This window comes from Ictidomys tridecemlineatus, chromosome 7 (genome assembly GCF_052094955.1).
Source record: "Ictidomys tridecemlineatus isolate mIctTri1 chromosome 7, mIctTri1.hap1, whole genome shotgun sequence".
Taxonomy (NCBI): Eukaryota; Metazoa; Chordata; class Mammalia; order Rodentia; family Sciuridae; genus Ictidomys; species Ictidomys tridecemlineatus.
This window is the reverse complement of record NC_135483.1, coordinates 108,868,626-108,892,287: the sequence shown is the minus strand read 5'-3', so window position 1 is coordinate 108,892,287 and position 23,662 is coordinate 108,868,626. Positions and strand designations below refer to the sequence as shown.

General features: G+C 40.9%; 1 long non-coding RNA gene across 1 annotated transcript; it reads right to left on the bottom strand.

Annotated features, from left to right (window-relative positions):
- Positions 1-14,306: 14,306 nt before the first annotated feature.
- Positions 14,307-15,944, bottom strand: LOC144365529 (uncharacterized). The gene is made up of 2 exons (XR_013424062.1): positions 15,467-15,944; positions 14,307-14,590 (listed from the first exon to the last, which is right to left on the bottom strand). It is a non-coding gene; the product is annotated as an uncharacterized LOC144365529 (long non-coding RNA).
- Between the last annotated feature and the right edge of the window lie 7,718 nt (positions 15,945-23,662).

The following is a 23,662-nucleotide window of genomic DNA, read 5'->3' as shown; positions in this document are numbered from 1 at the left end:
TTTTACTGCCAAAGGGATTGGGTTAGACATGGGCATGTGATACAATTCAGACCAATGAGAGATAATGAATCCCTGAACTCCAGAAGAAAATACCATGGGAATCCCTCCTTCTTCCTCTGGAGATTAGATGTGAGGATGTGATTCTGAAATGATGGCAGTAGTTTTGTTACCATAAGAATCAGAGCTGGGGGCTGGGGCTGGGGCTAGGTAGTAGAGTGCTTGCTTTGCATGTGTGAGGTACTGGGTTCGATCCTCAGCACCACATAAAAATAAAATAAAGATATTTTTAAAAATCAGCTGTACAGAAAATGAGAGAAATGGGGATCTTCAGAAACCTAGATCAATCCTTTCTTGAAGCCATTACTATTTCTCACTCAAGAGACATATGAACAAGTAGATTCCCTTATTATTTAGGGTATTCCCAGTGGGAGTTTTTCATTTACAATCAAAACAAAATAACTAAATTCTAAAAAAAAAAAAAAAAAGACACTTAAGCAGAAGCTTGAGAAAGATACAACCCAAAGACAAGAAAAAGTCTATTCTAGACACAGAAATCAGTCCTGGGAAAATTCTGAAGGGGAAAAAAAAATTGCTGTAATGCATTCAGGAATTGAAGATCCAAAAAATCACAAAATAGAAATTGAGCTGGAGGAAATTTCCTTCTTACATGTATCCACTTATTTGTCAATTGTTGGAGTCCTTGCTTTGTGTCAGAGATGTTCTTCTAGTGTAAAGGTAAAAATTCTAAGCTGATTCCAAGCTGCAAGAGCTTGAGTTAAAGTGTAAGAGACTAGGGCATTGTAAAGCTTCTAGGTTACAAGGCCTGGGCTAAAAAGTAAAAGACAATTGTCACAATTATAAGTCTATTGTTACAATTCCTCTGCTATCCCCGGAACCTATAATCTCTGTAAAGTTGTTAGGACAATGCTGGAACTGCCCAGTAAATATCTCCATTGATTCCCTGGTTGTTTAATAGCTAAGAGCTCTAGGTAGGAAGGCACGTAAGCATCTAGGCCCCAGAACCAATCAGTTTAAATGTGTACCCCGCTTAGACATGACCAATCACCCCTGCCCTGATTGTTCCCGCCAATGTATGTACTAATCATGTTTCAGAATTGTTGTTCAATTTTCCCGCACCTCATGATGATTTGTTCTGATGTATGCAAAGCCCACCGCCCTCTCCAAAAAGTGTACTTAAGCTCCACCTGACCTCCGCTCTGGGCTCTGAGCCACTCTCCCTTCTTGAGTGGGCACAGAGTCCCAGCGCGCTGGAACGGATCCCTAATAAATTTCCCCCCTGCGATTGCATGAAGTGAGTCTCTTGTGTGGTCTCTCCCCTCCGACGCTTCGCTGCACCCCAACACTAGGAATTGAGTGTATAGATGTGACCAAAACACACAGGTGTCAGGAAACTAAAACTACACCCTGGTGTGGAAGACACAGAAAGAATGAGCTGAGGCTAGGTAGCAGGCAGTGGCTGGATTATGCCTCCATGGGTCATGAGAAGGAATTTGTACATTTGGGTATAAGGAAATAGGAAGTCCCATTCGGATTCATGTTTCAAAATGATGGGATTACCAAATAAGAACATGGTGGACAGAGGCAAGAGCAGAAGAAGGGTATGAAAAGGGGCTTTTGGGTTGTCCAGACAAGAGAAGATGGTTGCTTAAGAAAAGTGGGTTCCATTTTCCCACGATAGAATGGAACTCAACTTCCAGCTCTTGCTTTCTCCTCCATGGCAAAGGAGGAAATCTGGTGACATGGAAAAATATTGGTAAGGCAACCTGTTTTCTGTGTCATTGCAGTTCCACTAGAGAGTCACCCAGAAATGCAGTGAACTTTGCATAAATAAGAAATAAGAAATCTTTTTTGCGTGTTGGGCCATTGAGATTTTGAAAATGTTTGAGGATGTATCAAATTTAGCCTGGTTAATATACAAAGTGATGAGGATAAGACTAGACAGAAAAGCAAGAGCCAGAACATGGACTTGACTGTCACATGCCCTGATAACATTGGATTTCATTGTGTAGGCCTTTAAGATTAACCAAAGAATAGAGAGTGACATATCAGACCATTCTGGCAGTAGTGGGATGGATGGATGGATAGAAATGTAGTCTTGAGGCTTGGGGGCAGGGATAGCTCTTAAAATCAGAGAGAATAGAAAAGATATTGTTGAAATAGTACAGGAGAAAAAAAAGAAAGAAAAAGTATAGGAGAAAAAGTGCTTTTTGAACTAAGACAATGATGGTATGAAAGGAGCATGCACATTTGGCAGATATTTTAGGAGACTGCACAGAGGTTGTCGGTGCCTGGATATTTGGTGGGGTATAGGAGAAAGAAGACTTAGAAGTTTTGAATCCCTTAAACTTCTACTTTCTTAGTTCAACCAACTTGATTGCTCTGGGTCCAACCACTGTCAGCATTAAAAGAACCAGAAGGGAGAGCTGAAGGAGAAGTCTTCGTGGCTTCAAGGCAAAATAGAAAAATATTGTACCATGAGTCAGAGGAGCAAGGAGATCAAATCTGGTCCCTCCAACTTGAATAAATTCATTGCACTTCTCTGGACTTCAGTTTCCTCATCTGCATAAGGTGATCTTCAAACTTCAAAGAATCCCAAGGCCCATATCCGTTTTAGTGTTTCATAAATTTCAAAAAAGGAACAGGAATAGGGAAAGGAAAGGATGGGAAGAAAGTAGGTGAGGAGTCCAGCTAGGCCCAACAAGAAGAATGGAAGAATAGGGAATAGAGAAAAAATAGAATAGTGTTGGTCAAAATGAGATTCTTGGGCCCCCAAGGTCACCCAGCCACCTGGTGTCTTTTTATCTAAGCCAGGGACAGGGTGTAGATTTTATCTCAGCTTACATAGGTCATGTTTTACTTATTGGATTTGTATTTTTATATATCAATTTTATAATTGTCCCTGATTTATGAAAATGCATCATTGGTTCAAAAGATAATAAAAATAGTGATTTAAATATCAGAATTCAGGTACCCCATGCCATGGTAACTGTAAAGAGAAAGCAGATTTAAGGACAAATGAAGAGAAGTGAAGTAGTATATGCTAGGAGAAGTAAGAATATAACTGTGATCTTAAACAAGCTCACATAAATTAAAGTCTATAAGTTGAGCTTAGGAAATATGACCAGAAGCATCTAAAAACTGTTTTGTATTGGACTGGTAATGTGTTTGCCCCTAGACCTCCAGGGTGGCATCTGTTATAAAAATGTTTTCCAATAACACTAGGAAGTCATGAAAGCTTCAGTGCCATTTTCCAACAAAGCACAATGACTTCGCTGATAGGACAATAAAGTTTTTCCAGAACAAGTGCAAACATCACAAGTGTTTTCTAAAACAAAATTGATGAATTTTGTGGCTAAAGGTAATAGAGAAACCAACACTACAGAAGCATCATAAAATAAGTATAGGCCACACTATTACCAAGAAGTTGTGAAACCAGCTACGAAGGTAATGACAAATAATGTATTTGAAGAGAAAGTGGAAGAGCACAATTTCTTTATCAAAGGACATTTGTAGGTGTTACATAGTATCTGTGGTACACAACGTGGGAGAAAGGTAGTATTGTTCCTGTGTAGATATTTTACTTTATATATGGAAAAATTCAGCTCTGGTGAGGCACATATATGAAAGAGAAGATTTGATTTTTCCACTTCAAGAGTCTCTCTCTCTTTTTTTTTTAATTGCTTTATTAGCCTGGCATGGTGGCACATACCTGTAATCCCAGCACCCTGGGAGTCTGAGGCAGGAGGATCACAAGTTCAAAGCCAGCCTCAGCAACTTCGCAAGGCCCTCAATAACTTAGTAAAAACCTGTCTCAAAATAAAAATAAAAAGGAATGAGGATGTGACTCAGTGCTTAAGTGCCCCTTGGTTCAATCTCTAGTACCAAAACAATAAATAAATATATGACCTTATTGAAATATAACTTACATAGCACACAATTCATCCACATAAAGTGTATAAGTCAATGATTTTGTTATGATATATTGTTTTGTCTTGTTTTTTATATCACATTGATTTTTTTTAAATTGTGGTAAAAAATAAGTAACATGTGTGTTTTACTAGGGATTGAACCACATGGTAGGCAATGCTCTGCGCTACATTCCCCCACCCTATTTTATTTTATTTGAGACAGGGTCTCCTACTAAATTGACTCAAACTTGTGATCCTCCTTCCTCAGCCTCTTGAGTAGCTGAGATTACAGGCCTGTGCCACACGTCTACCTTCTCTTTTTCACTTAGATATAGTGTGCCACACGTCTACCTTCTCTTTTTCACTTAGATATAGTTTACTAATTGTTTATCACTGAAAACTCACACTCCAAGTGAAAATGATTGTCATTTGATCAACACATATTTTGTGAGTCATGCTATAAAGTAAAAAAAGTACTTTGGCATCAGTTTGCAGAGTGTGCACTAAGGAGGGCATTCCCAGTGAATTGAGGAGGACGTGTCTGAACAGCAGTCTATCCACAGCTTCCCTCAGAGATCAGGTGGCTATCAGCACCACACCTTTCAATCTTGATTCCATTTTGATGGTATTCCCATGGAAGTTATCTCTGAGATGCAGATTAGCATACAGGATTTTTCCTAGGGCAAGGGTTTAGGATCAATACCTGTTGAAGGAAGAGAAAGGAAGCAAGATTGGGAGATTGTGAGCTATCATACATCCTAACAAAGTCCTCAGCCAACCCCCTAGGGTGCTATGAATCTAGGGGATTCAGAGTTGACTTGATTGGAGATGAGGGGACCAGATCCTTAAACCCCTGTCACTGGTCAGTCATTGGAAATATTGTACCTTTAGCAAGAAGTTTCCTCAGTCAAGACAATTCCATGAACGGGCTGATGATTGAGAGCCACCTTCCCAAGAGCTTTCCCAGCAAGAGGAATTTAGTCCTTCAGCTCTAAAGGAGTATCTGGGACGTACATCCAATGCATTTCATCTCTTGCACTGCTCAGATCCACCTCTTTGTTTAAACTCTGGGAGAAGCTTTTGCAGGATTCCTAGAGAACGCTTGAGAGGAAAGTTAGTGAGATAAACTGTAGTCCTTATCCACTGTAGATGTCTCCAGGATGCAACTGATAATCATCATTTTATCTCTGTAACTCATCTTAGATTCCCCTCACCTTCAGCTACCACATCAGTTGGTCTCACTGGCTTACCTGTTGGCAAGACCCATTTCCTCATACTTGAGGGGTCTGAGTACCTTGTCATCATGCTCTTTTGGGGCCAGAATAGCTGTATTTGTCCATTTGCCACCAGAATTGGGCAAGAGGATTCAAAGAGGTATCCTGTGGATCACCTAGGTACTCTCATAGGCTTACTTCATCCTAATAATCAGGATAATTACCCCTGCCAAGATGTGACTCCTCTTCTTCCTGCTGATCCCTTAGCAAAAGTACTGAACCATGCAGGTAGCAGTCATAGTTCAATAGGACTCTTTGTCCCTGGAAGAAGTAAGTGTTCATGTTCCACTTCGGGAGCCAGATTTGCTCAAACATAAATTCTAGAGTTCTGGGAACGAGAAGAACAACTCTCCAGGCTTTCCCATGCACAGTCTCCATCCCTGCCATCCAGGCTGCTTTATTCATGCCTATCTGGGCAGCTGATGACAGAGGTTCCCTGATAGAAATCAGTCAAGTCCCTTTGTCTACCTGTTTGCTTAGTGCCTCTTCTATGGTGGATGCTGTCTGGTGGGCTTTAACATGAAAAAAAAAAAAAAAGAACTTCTCCCTTCTTTCCTTCTCCCACATATCAATTCACAGGCATCTACCCTGGATCTTCTAGTTTCTGTTATTCTAATCTTTCTCCTCCCAGGACCATAAATAGTCAACCAAACCATTCACCACTGATCCTGAAGGCATATATATTCTAGTCTCTGAGCTGCTTTTCCTTCCTCCCAAAGTTGTACCACTTAAAGCTCTACTCATTGAGAGCACTTTTCCTGCTCTGCTTCTATTGAGGCCACCCTGAAAAAGTCTATATACGTACAATTTCTGTATTAGTCAGACTTTTGTCCCAATGACCAAAATACCTTACAAGAATAACTTAGTGGATTAAAAGTTCATTTGGGGCTCACAGTTTCAGAGGTTCAGTCCATGGTTGGGTGACTCCATGGCTTTGGGACTGAGTAAGGCAGAACATCATGGTGGAAGGGTAAAGTAGAAGAAAGCTTTTAGCTCATGGAAGCCAGAGAGCAGATAGAATTGGAGCCAAGAAAAAAAATATTCCCAAAGGCATGCCCCCAGTGACTTCCTTCCTCTAGCCATACCCCACATGCCTATCATTACTACCCAGTAGATCATTCAAATTATTGATCCATCAAATTGTAAATCTACTGATGATGTTACAGCTCTTGTGATCTAATCTTTTCACCTCTAAACATTGGATGTTTCCAACACATGAGCTTTTCAGTAAACATATCCAAACCTTAACAACTACCATGATTCTTATCTTAAACATGCATACCAAGGCAAGCCATATGTGGACAAGTCTCAGAGTTTGTCCTTCTTCATTAACTGGTCTTAAAGGATTCTTTTGCAGTTACAGAAATAAACTGAGGAAAGTGTGCTACCATAGTCATGATAGATGACATGGGGCGCTAGACTCTGTCTCTGTAGCTTAGTTGTGTGCCTGGTTTAACTCATGCTCATCTCCTTAGGGACTGTTATTGGGCCTTCCCAACCTTAAGATTCTGGCAGAATTTAGCCCATTGTTGGTAGTTCTGCCTTCATGGTCATTTAGTGTGCTGTGATTAAGCATGAAGCCTCTACTACAGTCCACAAGATAATTTTGAAACTTATATAATTCTAACTGTAGATGGTATTATCATGCTCCAGAAATCTAAGAGTCTGTACTATAATTCTTTTATTGGGTTTATCATAAATTCACAAAGCATCTTTTTCTACCATTGATACTTCCAATAAAATAGTATCTATCTGGTCATGTAACTCAAACCTATATCTGCTCCAGGGCCCTTTCCTGCTCTGAACATCAGTGAAAATTGACATCCTTCCACATTACCCACTACATGATCTAGAGCAACATTCCCAAGTACAGAGTATAGAAGAACCAGAGTACCTTACCAAGAGTTGTAGATTGTGCTTCCTACTTTGTGGTCAAGATACATGATGAAAGGAAGGAAGGAAGGAAGGAAGGAAGGGAGGGAGGGAGGGAAGGAGGAGATACGTGATGTAATAATTTGTCCTTTACTTTTAAGGGAATATCCTGGCAGGCCTCAGAACAGGACCCCCAAAATATGTTACTGGTGTGGTAGGTTCTTTGTAGAGTTTATCTCCCACCCTCTGGAATGTGTCTCACTAAAGTATCCACAGATCTGTTTTTTTTTTTTTCTTTATCCAATCTGATCCAATCTTGTCATAGACATAGTGAAGTAAGGTAGTACTCTTTGGATGTCTGGATAGCTCAGACTATCTTAAGACAGAGAGAAGAAGAGTTAATGTAGCCCTGAGGGAAAACTATAAGGGAATACTCTTGTCCTTTTCAAGTTAGTGCAAGTCATTTTTTATCCTTTCCAATAAGATTGGAAAAGAAAGCATTAGCCAGATCAGTGACTTTGCATCATATAACGAAGGACATGATAATCTGCTCAATAAAGAAGTTGCAGTTGGGGCTACTGCTTGGTTCTTATGATCCTCATTGTTTTCTCTGAACAGAGTTCTGTAACAGCATCTCCAACTGTCAGTCGAAGGGGAAGAGAGGCACCACTGCTTCTTCAGAACCATATTTCTTGTTGCTGTGGTTATTGGTGTGCCCTCTTGAATTTTTTTTTTTTTGTATCAGTGATTGAATCTAAGGACACTTAACAACTGAGCCACATCCCCAGCCCCTTTTTAATATTTTATTTAGAGACAGGGTCCCACTAAGTTGCTTAAGGCCTCGCTAAATTCCCGAAGTTTGGCTTTGGACTCATGATTCTACTGTCTCAACCTCCTGAGTCATGCACTAGTGTGCCCAGCCTCCTGACCTTTCTGCAATACAGTCATCCTGTGAATTTTTCACCCTTCATAGCACATGCACTCTCATGTGCCCACTTTGCTGAGCTTTTTGCACTACTCCTTCTACCACCATCTGCTACAGAAATTGGGTCATTTTTGCTCCAATTGGTGTGAATGACCATTTTTTCCATTTTTCTAGAGGGCCATCCTAGCAGCATGTTTGTACCATTTTCTGGGGGTCCTCAAAGAACGTTAAAATCCTGTGTCCCAGGAGAGGGCTCACATATCAATAAGCTCTCTTTAATTGAATGAATAATCTGTTCTCCTTGTTTCTGCATTCTCACAATCCAGTCCTTCCCTGGGTCCTACAAGTTGACTCCTTCAGAGCATGACTCCTTCCCTCCCCAGGCAGGCCCAGCATGTCCTCGGCTTATGTTGTGACTTAGCCCTAGTCATTGACCTCGTGGACAAAAAAGGAGGGGAGAGTAGATTCTATGGGAAAGAGGCACGTGGTATCTAACATGGAGAAGGCTCTGCATCATCTTCAGATAAGAAGAGAATGTCAAGCCTTCCAGGGAATGTGGGCTACTTCTACAGGTTCAGAGGGTCCCAGGGATTTCAGGACAGAAGATTCTTGGATGCATCAACCCAGAAGTCCCCCTTCCCAATTCTCAGCATCCCACTCTTTTCTAATCAAGATCTTAACTTTACAATATCCGACCAGCCTTTGTTAGTTTGGTCTTCTTCGGTGCTCATCTATTTTTAAGAATTAAATCTTCAGCCTGATCCTTGCAGCTTTCTCTTCCACAGAGGAGATGAAACCCTCTTCACCTGCTGCCCTCTGAATTTCACACTTAGGTTTTATTTGCTAAGTCATCATGATTAACTTTCTGTTATCTTTTATGAGAATGGAGTTTAGTTATAGTGACCAAAATCTGTTGTCTTTAAAGTTACCATTTCTACTGTGTTTCTCAAAAGTTTAATACACTGTAGGATCTGTCTCCCATAGGTGTACCATCCCCATTCATGATTGGTAAAAGTCTTCATAATTGTGCTGCCACACTGAGCCAGCAACTATCTATATTCCACCTACCACCAGTGATGGGATCCTCATTACCACCAAACAGCTCAAAATCTAGATCCAAAAATCCCATTCCAGTGATTTTCTCCTCTTTCATGATGACGGCTATCACAGGTTGGGTTCCCCAGGATGCAGACTTGAGATACATATTAATGTGCAGGATGTTTTTCAGGACTTTTTTTTAAATCAACACCTGTGAAAAGGAAAAAAGAAAGCAGGATTGATCAGAGAGAGAATTCGAGCTGTGGTCTAGGCTTAAGCCAACCATGTGGGGAGTTCTGAAGCTGGGATGTCCCTTCAGAGATGTCCTGAGTTTGGATGAAGGGACTGGTCCTCTCTACCTCACATGGATCAATCAGCCCTGGGAGGAGGAATGAGCTTGAGTGAGGTAGTTTTCCTCAGCCAAGGCAGCCCCACAAAGGGAGGAAAGCTGAGCTCAGTTTTCAGGAGCAATTTCAGGAACATGGAGAAGGGGGTGAATCCTTCCTTCATTTCCAGAGGGGGATGGGTAGTGAATAAATACCACAGCACCCACCACCACAAAGGAAATGGTGAAAACTGGGAACAGGATGACATTGCAATCACTGATAGATAGTGACATATTTTGACTTTTATGAGGAAGGAGGTTTTGAAATGAGAGATGAGATAAAAAGTAATTTCTTCATGGCCATTTCTATGATTTCAAGTGGCTTCCTATAAGAGCATTATCTCATCAATATATGCAGCTCGAACATCCTGAACCTGCATGCCCACATGAAAAATAAGATAAAGGGATTTCTTTTAAGACTGAGCCATGTTATAAACAGCTTAAAAATGCCAAAAAATATTTTTTATTTATTACCAGAATGTAATGACTTACCTTTCTTGTTAGAAACAAACCTACTATGTATTATTTTATATATCTAAAAACATGCCTAAATGCTGCAATAAAACATAAATAAATACTTTCAGAGCCAAATGGAACTCAAGAATAGACTAGAAATCCATTTGCAGTTATCTCCTGATGTGCAGCATCCAACTATCCCTCGTCTGAGTGTGATAAGCTCATCCACAGAGTGTCTGACAGTCTCCAGAGAGAGCCCTTGCCATGGTTTCTGGATCTGTATGTGACTGAGCTACCAGGAACAAAAACGCATGGGCCTTTCCCTACAGCTTTATAATTGTGAGATATTATTTTGTAATTTAATAAAACAGAGGAAATCAAAACAATAAGAAAAGATGAAAAGAAACAAAGCAAAAATAAAGAAATTGACCTCATTCATGCCATGATCAATGACTCAAGTGGATGATTCAAACAGATTATAGATGCTTTAATGAGATTGCCAGCGGCAGCATCCATCTCATCGAAATGAGATAATTATCACTTGATTTTTAACATTGTGCTTTATTTCTGTCTTGTGACAAGCACCATTTTGTAATCAATTTGTTATAATTTGCCTAAATTGGTAGAGATGGCTCTGACACCATACACACCCCCATATGTGCGTGCGCGCACACACACACACACACACACACTTCTCAATACATCAACTGCAGTGAATATTTTTTTATTTCTATCATATGTTGGGGTTTCCATATAGGATATGCTTTTTCAAATGAAAAAAGTATTTATTGTTTTATTTATAGAAAATATTTACTGTTTATTGCAAGCTGCCCCTCCACTAAAATGTAAGGTCACTGAGAACAGAGACCTTGTCTCCTCACCTTGTAACCCCATCACCTAGAACAATATCAAGTACATGACACTTCCTTGCTCAATGTTTATTGCACAAGAGAATGAATAAAACCTTTACTTATCCAGCCAACCATACCCATCGGAAATGTACCTATTCATGCATCATCTGAGAAAACCAGGTTTACTAGTGAGTGAGTTAGTTTTTTAATCTATTTGGCAGATTAAGTATGGTCTGCATATTCAATATGTATTATGTAAAATGATATTCTGAAGAAAGAGTCCTAAGGTGAAGGCCCATAAGCCCAACAAACTGGTAACTGGAAGAGCCAACTTTCATCTTCATTTGCTCAGTCCTCCCAGATAATAGCATTAGGATAGCCAGAAAAAGCAAGAAAGGGGACCTGAAGCCGGCATGGCTGGGGCCTTGTTTAATCAATCCTATTAAGCCTTATGCAGCTTTCATATTTAATAGCCTCCTCCCAAATACCTCACTAACCCAACCTAAATCACTCCTTTGTATAATACAGTACATACCTGCTGCTCAATAATAGCTTCTTTTTCCTGCCCTCCTCCTGCCCAGTAGAGTTCCATTTATTATCTCTCTTTGGTTGGACCTTTCCAACAATCTTTTCATGTCCCCCCGTACACATTTTCTATAAAGCCAGCTGAGCAATTTTGACCATCCCTGGAGATTATTGACCAACCAGGCTGGGTTTGCATTTATGAGCATGTAACTGAAGCTGACACGACTCTTATCAGAATTAATAGTACTTGGAACAATTTGCCTTCGAAGCATTTTATAAACAGCTTCATACATCTAAGGGCAAGGCAGATTTTAATTAGTGTCACTAATAGCTAAGTAATCAGAGGTAAAATAATTAAGTGACAGGACCAATAGGAGAAAGGGGTAGAAGGTGAACTTGGAGTCTGCCCTTTCAAGGGGATAGACGTGTCCACTTGTCTATGGGGTGATATGGGCAAGTCTTCTGTTAGCACTGACGGCTGGCAAATTGGTTTGTTTGGGTGTAATATCATTTTGAAACACCCGGCACTTCCTTCCTCTCACCCTCTCTCTTTAGTTTCTCCTCTTATTTAATTGTAGTTGCTCTATTCTCTCAGCAAAGCAGCTGCCTGACTGGGGAAGAGGTCCACCATACAGAGTCATGGTTTACAGTTTGCTAAATGTAAGCCTGCCTAATCCTTTGGTATCATTGGATTACTCTCCCCAAGCAAATTTTCCCAGCTTTCATCATGAGAATGGGCTCCCTGCCAAGAAAGCACTCATCCCAGCTCAGATCCACCTGGGCCTTCCCGATTGTAGACTCCCCCACCCCAGGCCATTAAGAGAGCTTTCAGCCTGAATATTTGCTCAACCATTTCTGCAAGTCAAATACAAAGTCTTTGTTCCGCGGAATCACTAACCTCTGTGCAAGATTCTGTTCTGAACTGTCGCCAGGAAAAGAGAAAGAAAAAGAAAGCCTTTGATCATTTGGTCAGTTTTCACCTAATTTCATCTAATTATATTTAAAATGAATTTATAGTCTATTTAAATAAGTTTAAATAGTAACCAAGTTAAGATCAGAGAGTTTAAAGAAAATCATGCACCTATGCGGATGAATGTCACTCTACAGGTGGCTGCATTTGGAAAGTAAGTAAAAGCTTTCTGAAATTCCTGAACGCTTCATGAACGCTGTATCAATTAAAGCTTTAACCGATTAAAAAAAAAAATGTTCATGGTCATTTGCTGCCTAATTCCCTCCACAAGCTAAGAGAAGGGGACCTTCTTAGATTTCAAAGGGAAAGGGTTCTTTGTGATGGCAAAACAGAACAAGGAGCTTGAGTCACACACACACACACACACACACACACACACACACACACACACACACACACATCTCTGTCAGTCATGTCTAACATTCCCAGTACGTATAAACTCTCTCTTGGAGCCAAGACAATAACACCTTGCCATTGAATCTCTGATTTTGATCCCTCCATAGCTAAACTTTAACAACTGTAAGCAAGCAATTGGGGAAGAAGGGTTGGTAAAGAGCTGCTTTCAGAATCAAGTACCCAGACTCAAAGAATTTAAGGATCTAAGGGGCACATTCATTGCACAGGCAAACAACAAAAATTACTCCTTGAACACTGAATCTGTTTAAAGTATTATGAAAATCAAAGATTCCTCTATACATTTTCCACTTGTATGCAAAAATTCTGGAGCCTGAGTGAGGAAGCATTCAATGTGTTAAATGTGCACTAAGTAGCAAAACATTGGGTGGATTTCTATAACACTGTCTTAGTACTCCTTTATTCATGGAGATTGCAGATGCCTGAAACCCTAGATAGTATCAAGACCTATATGTCCATGTTTTCTCCTATATGTACATACATAGGATAACATTTACTTTATAAATTAGGCACAGTAAGAAATTAACAACTAATAAAATTGAATAATTATAACAATACACCGTAATACATTTTTTTGTAAATGTGATCTCTCTCAAAATAAAATTTTTGTTTTTATTTTTGAGAATATATGTGGTCTTTGTTCTGTACACTATGCCTGGCTTTATCATGTGCCCTGCCATGTTGCCACATGTTTACCAGAGTTAATCTGTCCTTTCATGTTTTGTGCCCCAATGTTTCCTTTATACTTTTATGAAAGTGGAATCTATTAGGCATCTTCTTCCAGAAGAGCCCACTTTTAAGACAATTGAAGACTTGTTCTGAACAGTGTCCTCTCTCTTTCAACTTCTTCAGCTCTGTTGGAAATACAGCAACAGCTTCTTCAATGGCAGATACAGTTTCTCCAGTCATTTTCTTATTTTTCAATCCACACCTATTCCTGAATCTGTGTAACCATTGCTTTTTGCATTAAAAGGCACTCATTTCAGAGGATCCCTTGCTGAACACTTCATATAGGCTCAATGCTTTCTGACACACAACACATTGCTGTCAATCAGAGCATATTTTCTGTTCACGTCTTTCACCACGAATTTAAAGCCTCTTCCACCTGAAGCACTTATTATGCCCTGTGGCTATAACTTTGCCATTTTGAGGTCCAACAGCCAAACTAGCACAGATTTCTTTTTCCTTCATAGTTTCACAGACAGAAGATTCATTCTTACTTCAAATTTTAGCAACCTCCGCATAAGACTTTTTATTCCCCTGAGTGGAGAACTATCCCCTTGTAAAGGAAGCACTTTACAGCTCCTCTTTGATATATCAGAATTACCAGCATCGCTACTCTTTTGTTTGGAAACCACTATTAATAAAGTACAGGTTACTAAAATTTCAAGCACTGCAATACAATACAGTCAATCTGATAACTGAGATGACTACTAAGTGGCTAACAGGTAGATAATGTATACAGCCTGGATACCTGGATACACCAGACAGAGAACAATTCATGCTCTGGGCAGGCAGAATTGCATGGTATGAGATTTCATCACACTACTCAGAATGGCACACAATTTAAAACTTTCAAATCATTTATTTCTAGAATTTTCCACTGAATATTTTTGGATTGTGGTAGGCTGAGGATAACTGAAAACTTGGGAAGCAAAACTACAAAGTGGAACTACTGTGCTTTATTGATTTACTTAAACCCAGCTTATCAAATATGTCAAGACTGAAGAACACATTTTTGTCGTGCTAGAGCCTCCCTTCTTTCACACTCCCCGGCCTTTGCATTGCTTTCCAGAGTTGCTACAGTCAATGGAGAGGGGCAAGGTCTCTTTATCATGTGCCTTTATCCACACAGAGATAAGTAGGTAAGTATTCTGCCAGGTTCACCTTTCCTCTTCTTCCTCCAATCTTCCAGAAGATGGAGGACAGTAAGGTCTTAAAAATACAGCACCTTAAAAAAGAAAAAAAAAAAAAAAAGATGATATCTATGACTTAAATAAAGTAGTCCAGGTGAGCATGGACTTTGAGAAGGGTTAAAAAGGCCATTCTATTTGGTGGTCAGCAATGTATCTTATTTTAAATCAAGTTCCTAAAGACAGGGTACCATACATTTGCTGAAGTGGGGAGGGTGACAGCTAACAATGTGTGAGCTGATAAGAAGCTTAACTGGAACTCAGCTTCATTCATAGAAGTCTGTTTGGCTTGATATGCACCCGCACTCCCAAGTTTCACTTTGCATTTCTGGGTTCACCAAACCCTCAGATTCGATGCTGAAAGTCAAAGTGAAACCCCCCATGAAGAAAACCACACTGATTTTTACCTGCTTTAATGTCAACATTTTAAGAACCTGACAGTAAATCAAATCAGTTTACTCTACACTCACCTTTGGGGGTATATAAAATACCTCCACTAAAGTGTCAGCTAATTTGATTGGCCTCAAAAATGTTTACCATTTCAAGAATTTTAAATAAAATCAAAAGCCTCCACACATATCTAACAATGTTAAACAATTATACATGCTTTGTGAAAACCTGAAAATCCCAAGTCCTTCAAAACAATGGCCAAAAGTAAATATTGAAAATTTCTCTATAATATGCGTACAATAACACTGTCAACAAAAGAGAGAAAAGGAGTAATAGCCCAAAGAATGAAGACAGGTAGGAGGAAAGTTAGAGGGGGGAAAAAACCAAAATATGGATGCCTTTTCTATTCATTACTGGAACAGGTAGAATTTTCACTTGTTACCAGAATTAGTCTGATTTGAAATGCTCATCTGACTTGAAATGTTCAAATTGATCCTGGGGCCAGATTGGTCTGTCCAATTTACCTGGGGCTGAATTTGATCCATTCTGTGTACCCAGGGCCATCTTCATTGCACCGGGGACTGCATCCTTAGGTGCTCTTCTGTCCATAACCCTGACAAAATAGGACTAGGGCAGCCCAGCTTCTGTAAGTCATCAGAGTTGCTGAAAGTCAGAGTAGAAGAACTAGGAAGAAAGCCAAGATTTGGGAATGTACAAACAGCAGAGCAGGAGTGGCCAAGTTAAAGACCAAGGTCAAAGTAACAGAGTGAGAGCTGAGCCAGGTGGGAATAGGTCAGTCAGGAAGGCTGGAGACAAAGAAAACAGGAGCTAGGGGAAATAAGGCAGCTCCTAGAAGATTGTTGGAACTCCCCACCATCATCAAGGTGGGGGTGCCCAGGGAGGGGTCGAGGACACCCACCATTGACAGAACACAACCAGTCTTACCCTTGAAATCAAAATCTGGTTACCTTAAAGCCAAAAAGTTCTCCCTTTTGTGGAAATGAGAACTCTTGGATGCTCTACTATTCCCCACCCACCTTTTTTCCCCAAATAAAATGGTAACCCTGGGATTTAGTTTTCTGTCTTTACTAATAAAATTCAAAAGGCCTATGTGGAAATTCCATGAGGATGAAGATGAAAAAATATATATATATGGCTAGATGATCCTATAGTTCATGTTTCTGTTATGCATCTGCCATCCCCCACATAACCCCCCCCCATTATGATTTCCTTGTGGACTAAGACCTTCATCTCTCTGTTCCATCTCTCTGTTCCATCTCTCTGTCTTTGAGGCCTAGTCTAATGCTTGGCACTTCCTAACTACTTATAAAAATGCTTACTTTAATGTTCAAGTTGAGGAATGGTCATACTATTTGATACTTTTTTTTTTTTTTTTTGACAATGCTGGGGACAGAACCCAGGGCCTCATGCATGTTACCTGGGCTAGTGCTCTACCACTGAGCTACATTCCCAGCCCCCATTTGATACTTTCAGTCTCTCCAGAGTCTTCAAATATGTTTGAAGCATTTGTCCCCAGAGTCAATTAAATATCATCAATCTCCAGGAAGCTCAGAAGTACCAACCACCCTTAGGCTCAGTTACCTTCCCTGGAATGAAAGTGGCTGGTATTTTTTTCTGGAAACATATAAGAAAGTAACTTATAAGCAGCCCCTTTTCCCGCCTTTTTGCGTGTTTCTCCTTGCCTCAAAAAATATAGTGTGTTTCCAAGCTGCAAAGAAACCGTTGAAAATTAAACCACACAACAGCATTTTAATGAGAACATGATTACCTAACACCCCTCTGTGGTTTTTAGGTGGCCTTATGCCAACCTTCCAAACTGCTATCAGAAGCCCAGAGTTTAAAAAAAAACAAGAAGAAAGAGACCAAAAAAAAAGTGATTAGCATCCCCTTAGTGAAGGTAGCTTTCTTGGATGGCTTCCAAATAGATCTCTCTAGAAGGACCTAGGTTATTATTGGTGCCTACAGTTGAAGAAAAAACTTTCTTCCTGTTTTGAAAAGTTTGAGAGACAAAAAAAGGGGGGGCAACCTTGAATTAGTACACGATGTCCTCAACTCAAGTGTTTTCAGCACTGAGCTCCACTGTGAGTGGCTGTACCCAGTGCTGTCTGTCTCATCAACTTGCCCTCTGCGTACCCACTTGCTATTTCTGTAGCCTAGGTTACAAGACCGCAGGTGTCAATGCTGCAAGGTGGAAGCTCCAGGGCCCTCAGAACAAAACCTGGGGCGCAAAGCGGGCACTTTGCACCAAGCATGCCTGATAGTGGGCACAAAGAGTCAGACAGAGGTGCTGGGGCTCACATGAGGGTCATTTCTCTGGGAGCCTTCTTCCCTTGGTCTCCAACTGGCCAGCACTTCTATAAGTCAGGGTTGTGGTTTCATTTCCACATTGGGTTTCCTGACTCAACCCCTGAGCCACCTTCTGTAGTTGTCTTCCCACCGTTCAATGTCACTCAGATGGCTCTAAGAGGCAACATGAAAAAGGGCAGAGCAGAACTGGAAGACACTGGAGTGGAATCCCTTCAATCCCCAGATGACTAAATCAAGGCACAGATGAGCAAATCACAGGAAGTATGCCCTAACTCACAAGAAGACTCAGAGACAAGAGCATAACTACCATCCTCATTTCCAGGCTGTGCGCATTGCCCTAGCCTGGCTACCTCCAGTTCCTTTCAGAACACAGTAACTTCACACAAAGTGATGGCCCCAGAGCTGGCCCTTTGTAAATGCTACTTTTCTTCCTGGCAAAGTACTCTGTGCTTTGCTAAACCCTGACAAAGATAAGTGGGAAAGTCCTCAGGGAGTTCCATTACCTCAAAGGCAATAAACAACATGGACACATTTGGCATAGAAACAACACAATCAAATACACAGCAGAATGCAAGATGCTGAAGAGTGTGAATGCAATGAAAAGTCAAAGGCTCTCCCGCCTTACTGCCTCACCTGGCTAACTCCACTGTTCTTAAATTTGAGATCACTTCTTTTGGGCAGCCCTTTGGGTTTGATTTAGGTTTTGTGTAAGTGTGCAATGGTCTGCATACTCCACGATGACAGGATCCCATTCTGCCTTATACATTGCTGTCTCCCCAGGCCTAGTGCCTGGAACATAGTGCTCTGTAAACATCTGCAGAAGGAAGAAGCTGAATGTCCATCAGGAAACTCTAACTAGGACTTGCGATTGGAGATGGTGTCTAAGATAGGAAAGATTTCTGTCTAGAAAGTGGTCTAGAAATGGGTGGATAATACCCATACACATCATAGAAAACCACTGCAATCTGTGCTGGTGGGTGAGGAGACTGGTCAGTGAGGAGACTCCCACAGACAAGGGTCCCCTTTAAGGAAAAAGAGCCCAGACTGGAAGGCCCAGACTGGGAGGTCAGGAATGCTAACAGGATGGCAGCAATTTGAAGGGAGATGATTCAAAAAGAAAAGGATTAAGGGAAAATCAAATTCTAGAAGTCACTCAGTTCGATTTTAGAATCTGATTTGGGGAAACAGTTTCCTACACTGGGAAAGAGAGCTTTCAGGGTTCCTAGCGGCTGCTGCCCACACCCCCAATTTGGAAGCATTGAATCTCTTTCTGAGCACCTGAAAAGACTAGCTGAGTTTCACCTCAGGAAAATGCAAAATAGTCAGCTGCAGCCTAGGGAAGAAAAAAAAAAAGGTTTGCAAACTCCAGCATAGATTTCTCTGAAACACTCTTGTAAAGGAAATTCTGAAAAGACCACTGACTCATTTCAGCCGAGTGGCAGGGTGATCCTTTAATGTGGCGAGAACATGACCAAGAAACCACTTCTCTTTGGCGAGACTTCTCTCTTTGGGGAGCTGTTCGCTCTGACTCTTATCTGGTGTCTGTCCCAGGCAAATGAGCTTCATCTCCGTCTTCCACTCAGGGGCACCTGGTCTGCATTTAACAAAACAAAACAACAACAACAAAAAAGAGTTCCACAAAGAATTATAATTGTCAACAGCAGAGAAGGCTACCTTATGGCTCACCCACAAGATAATTATAACAAGGAGCAGAATGATTGGTCTGACAGTGGGTGCAAAGAAGGATCAAGGAGTCATGAGGAACAATTGGGACTGACTTATAAAACATGCCCCACCCCCTATACCCTGGGTAGAAAAGGCCACCTTCTAGGCAGCCATACACTGTATGAAACACAGCAGACATTTAGTGTCGATTCCTCCAAATCATCCTTAGCAAGAAGCTAACTAAAGAGGATGCCCAGAAAATGAGAGAATGGAAGACAGGTGAGCATGGCAGCCTTAAACTGTTGCTGACACATTCCACCCCAACCTTGGGCAGACGAGGAAGAAAACTATGACTCATTTCTATATAAGACCCCGATAGTTCTGCTGCTCTCCAGGAAAGATTACCTCAAGGTTACAAGGTTATAGACCAGGTCTATGGGCTGAGCTGCCATTGCAGAGCACAGCAAGGGCCCACTCAGCTAGTCTGTTGGACTGGCCTCACTATGGAAGCCATCCCTTCTTTGGGACCATGCTTTTTTAAAAATTTATTTGTTCTTATTAGTTATACATGATAGTAGAACATAATTTGACATATTATACATATATGGAGTATAACTTCTCATTTTTCTGGTTGTACACAATGTAGAATTACATTGGCAGTGTAATCATATAAGTGCATAGGATAGTAATGTCCTATTCATTCTACTATCTTTCCTATTCCCATCTCCCCTCCCTTCTATTCATTCTCCTTTGTTTAATTCCAAGTATTTCTATTCTTCCCTACCACCCCCTTATTATGAATTAGCATTTGCATATCAGACAAAACATTCAGCCTTTGGTTTTGGGGGACTGGACTATTTCACTTAGCGTGATATTCTCCCGTTCCATTTATTTTCCCAGCAAATGCTATAATTTCATTCTTTTTTATGGCTGAGTAACATTCCATTGTGTATATATACCACATTTTCTTTATCCGTTCATCTATTGAAGGGCACCTAGGTTGGCTCCATAGTTTAGCTATTGTGAATTGAACTGCTATAAACATTGATGTGGCTGTGTCACTGTGGTATACTGATTTTAAGTCCCTTAGGTATAAACTGGGAGTCAGATGACTGGGTCAAATGGAGTGGTTCCATTCCAAGTTTTCTGAGGAATCTTCATACTGCTTTCCATTATGTTTGCACCAATTTGCAGTCCCACCAGCAATGTATGAGTGTACCCTTTTCCCCACATCCTCACCATCATTTATTGTTACTTATACTCTTGATAGTTGCTATTCTGACTGGAGTGAGGTAAAATCTCAGTGTAGTTTTAATTTGCATTTCTCTAATTGCTAGAGAAGTTGAACATTTTCTCATATATTTGTTGACCATTTGTATTTTTTTTCTGTGAAGTTCCTGTTCAGTTCTTTTCCCCATTTATTGATTGAATAATTTGGTTTGGTTTGGTGTTAAGTTTTTTGAGTTCGTTATGTATCCTAAAGATTAATGCTGTATCTGAGGTATAGATGGCAAAGATTTTCTCCCATTCTGTAGGCTCTCTTCACATTCTTGTTTCCTTTGCTGTGAAGAAGCTTTTTAGTTTGATTCCATTCTCTTTACTGATTCTTGATTTTACTTCTTGGGCTTTAGGAGTCTTGTTAAGGAAATCAGTTCCTAAGCCAACATGATATAGATTTGGGCCTACTTTTTCTTCTAATACGTGCAGGGTCTCTGTTCTAGTGCCTAAGTCCTTGATCCACTTTGTGCAGGGTGAGAGTTAGGGGTTTAATTTCATTTTGCTACATACGGATTTCCGGTTTTCAGCACCATTTGCTGAAGAGGCTATCTTTTCTCCAATGTATGTTTTTGGCACCTTTGCCTAGTATGAGATAACTGAATTTATGTGGATTTGTCTCTTTGTCTTCTATTCTGTACCATCAGTCTATGTGTCTGTTTTAGAACCATCCTTTTCTTGCCACCTATCTGGATTTGAATTTATAAGGGCAGCCTCAAATAGCCCCAAAGCCAGTGACCATTGAGATCCCTGTAACTAAGAGAACAGTCTCTCCTAATCAGATGGGCATTCCTTAGTAATCCGGAAGGACATTTAAGGGGGAGGGGCTTGGCTGTCAAATTGTAAGCAGCCCTTTCCCACCCCCATACTGGAGCAGCTGTAAATAGTGGGTGGCTGTCTCTGGGGACCCCCATAAGGCACACACATGCTGCAGGGTACAGTAGGGAGCATCAAGTCACTGACTTCCCTGGTCCTTACCTAAAAAAACAAGATGAGCATCTGATGCCCTTGTCCTCCTCCTTCCCCCACATCCTCAACATGGGGCTTCTGTCATCTTCAGAGAGTGGCATCCCCAGCTCAGAAAGGGTGCAGGACAACTGTGCCACTAATGTTGATGATGATGACTACCCTGGTGGCAAATAGCAGGTACCACTATTATCTCTTAGCAGATGCCCTATTACATGGAGTAGGTAACCTGTCCAAAGCCCCTGAGCTAGTGAGCCCAGGCCTCTTATAATGGACAGAGGAATTGGGTGTGTCAGAAGCACTTTTTCAGCACCACCCTGTTCTGGCTCCTGCAGCATCAGTCTCCTGTCACTTGGTTGGCGCCAATTTTGTGCTTGAAATCTCAATTGTGGGTTTGAGGTCATAACTGTCTGTTCTTCCTCAAGAGGGGACACACCCACTGTTCCCTGGTTTCATTTGTACATTGGGGTTCCAACTGTCACTCCCCAGCCACCGCATTGGTTTCACTTCCCTGAGCCCTAATTCATTCGAAATAGGGACCTACCTACCAAAGTCCGTGTGAGAAATGAGAAAAGGGGTATAAATATAATGCCGGCAGGAGCCTCACCATGATCTGTTCATGCACCAGTGAGCACTTCACAAACAAAAACCATCCTAATGAATTATTTTTGTCTTTCATAACAGTCATCGTCACCTCTGGCTGACATCAGAATCATCCAGAGCATGTTCTTAAAATACAAATGTTCAAGACCCTACCCCAGCCATGCCAAATCAGAAACGCAATGATGGGGTCCAGGAATCTGAATTTTGTCTAGCATTAAGCTCCTTGTTGTGCAGGGACTAAGGCCCAGCTCATGTTCCTCCTTCTGGAAGGTTCCATAAGGGATTCTTACCCAGTAAGAGGTTTAGATGACCCAAAAGCTACCTCTCAAATAGCAATCCACTTATTTGGTTCTCGGTTTGTAGCTCCCTAACTACAAGTTAAGCAGTGATTGGAATACAGAGAAATATTTCTTCTATCCCATTCCACATTGGTCATCTCCCAAACTCATATCTCTGGCAGTCAAAGTAGGAATAGGCTCCAGGTACCAGACTAAAACTACACTCCCTCCATAACTACCTTTCCTCTACTAAACATGAATATCACTTTTAACAACCACAAAGTTTCATGAACCACCACATGAAAGCTGGTCATGCTGGTAACATGTCTGTTAACAAATAATATTCTTACACACACACACATACATAAAACTCCTATGAATTCAAACACTTCCAGATAAATTTAGTACTTTTAAAAATCACAGTGGTATCCACGTGTATTTGAAATGTTACCAGACAATATTTATTCAATCTTTAGAAAGATTTGGAACTTGGGAATATTTGAACCCTATACAACACCCTCCATAGGGGTCCAGATTGGGAACCTCAGACTGGGAACTAGCCTGCACCACCCTGTCAGGGCCAAAGGTCAGTAGCCTGCCCTCACTTGTTCCTGCACAGCAAATGTCACCTAAAAACTCCAACTGTGAAAACAGCAGTGTTTGAGATGAGCTGCCAGTGAGTAACCAAAGAGCCAGAAATGTGATCTGAAGCCAAGAAGGAAAAAGAAAATGGATCTGAAAACAAACTCTTCCCATTGCAAATTGTATCTGTGGCCATCCTGGAACCACACTGCATGAACCAACAATGAACAAGCCAAACTAGACCAAAACACTCAGCAAAGAAAATATTATAATGGAATAAAGGGTCTGGGAGACAAAAATGGCTGTTTTCCTTTAGAATGACTCTGGCACAATTTATAAATAAAGGCACAAATGTAGAACAAGTTATTTTCAATGTTTCACTGAAATTATGCCTGCAGGTGGGGAGCCCTGGAAGGACCAACTTCAAGTATCTTGGGTATGACATCCCAACAACACGCTCACCTGGGAGGCGAGTGCCGTGGCGATAGTGTGGGCTTCCTGGGAAGCTCAGCTCAGATTCCATCTCTTCTGTAAATCTTTTCCCAGGTCCACTGGTTTGTAATGACTCTTTCTCATCTGAAACACTGGGTCTTGACCATGGTCATTCTAACTCTGTCTGAGGAGGGCAGACGCCATCAACTTCTTGTTTTCTGTAAAAGTCACCTCTCACCATAAAAGTTACAGACAAGTGTATCTGAACTGTTATGACATCACAGATGTTGATCTAAACTCATACCTAAGCTCCTAGGACATCTGCTTTTTCTATTCTGCCTTTTCTCCTCGAGCTCTTTGGCACAGTCCTCGGCTCTGATATTGCATAGTCACACACTGATTTGCTTTAATCTAACATGTCGTCCTATCCTACAGAATCAACTGGTCTTACCCAGGTAGAACATTACAAATATAAGGAAGGATCTAGAAATCTACATTATTTTTTTGTCTGCCAAGTTTACCTCCTCTGATGGTTATCTTCTAAAGATGTGCAAAGGAGGTGAAGTCACCTTGATGACATCACTAACCGGA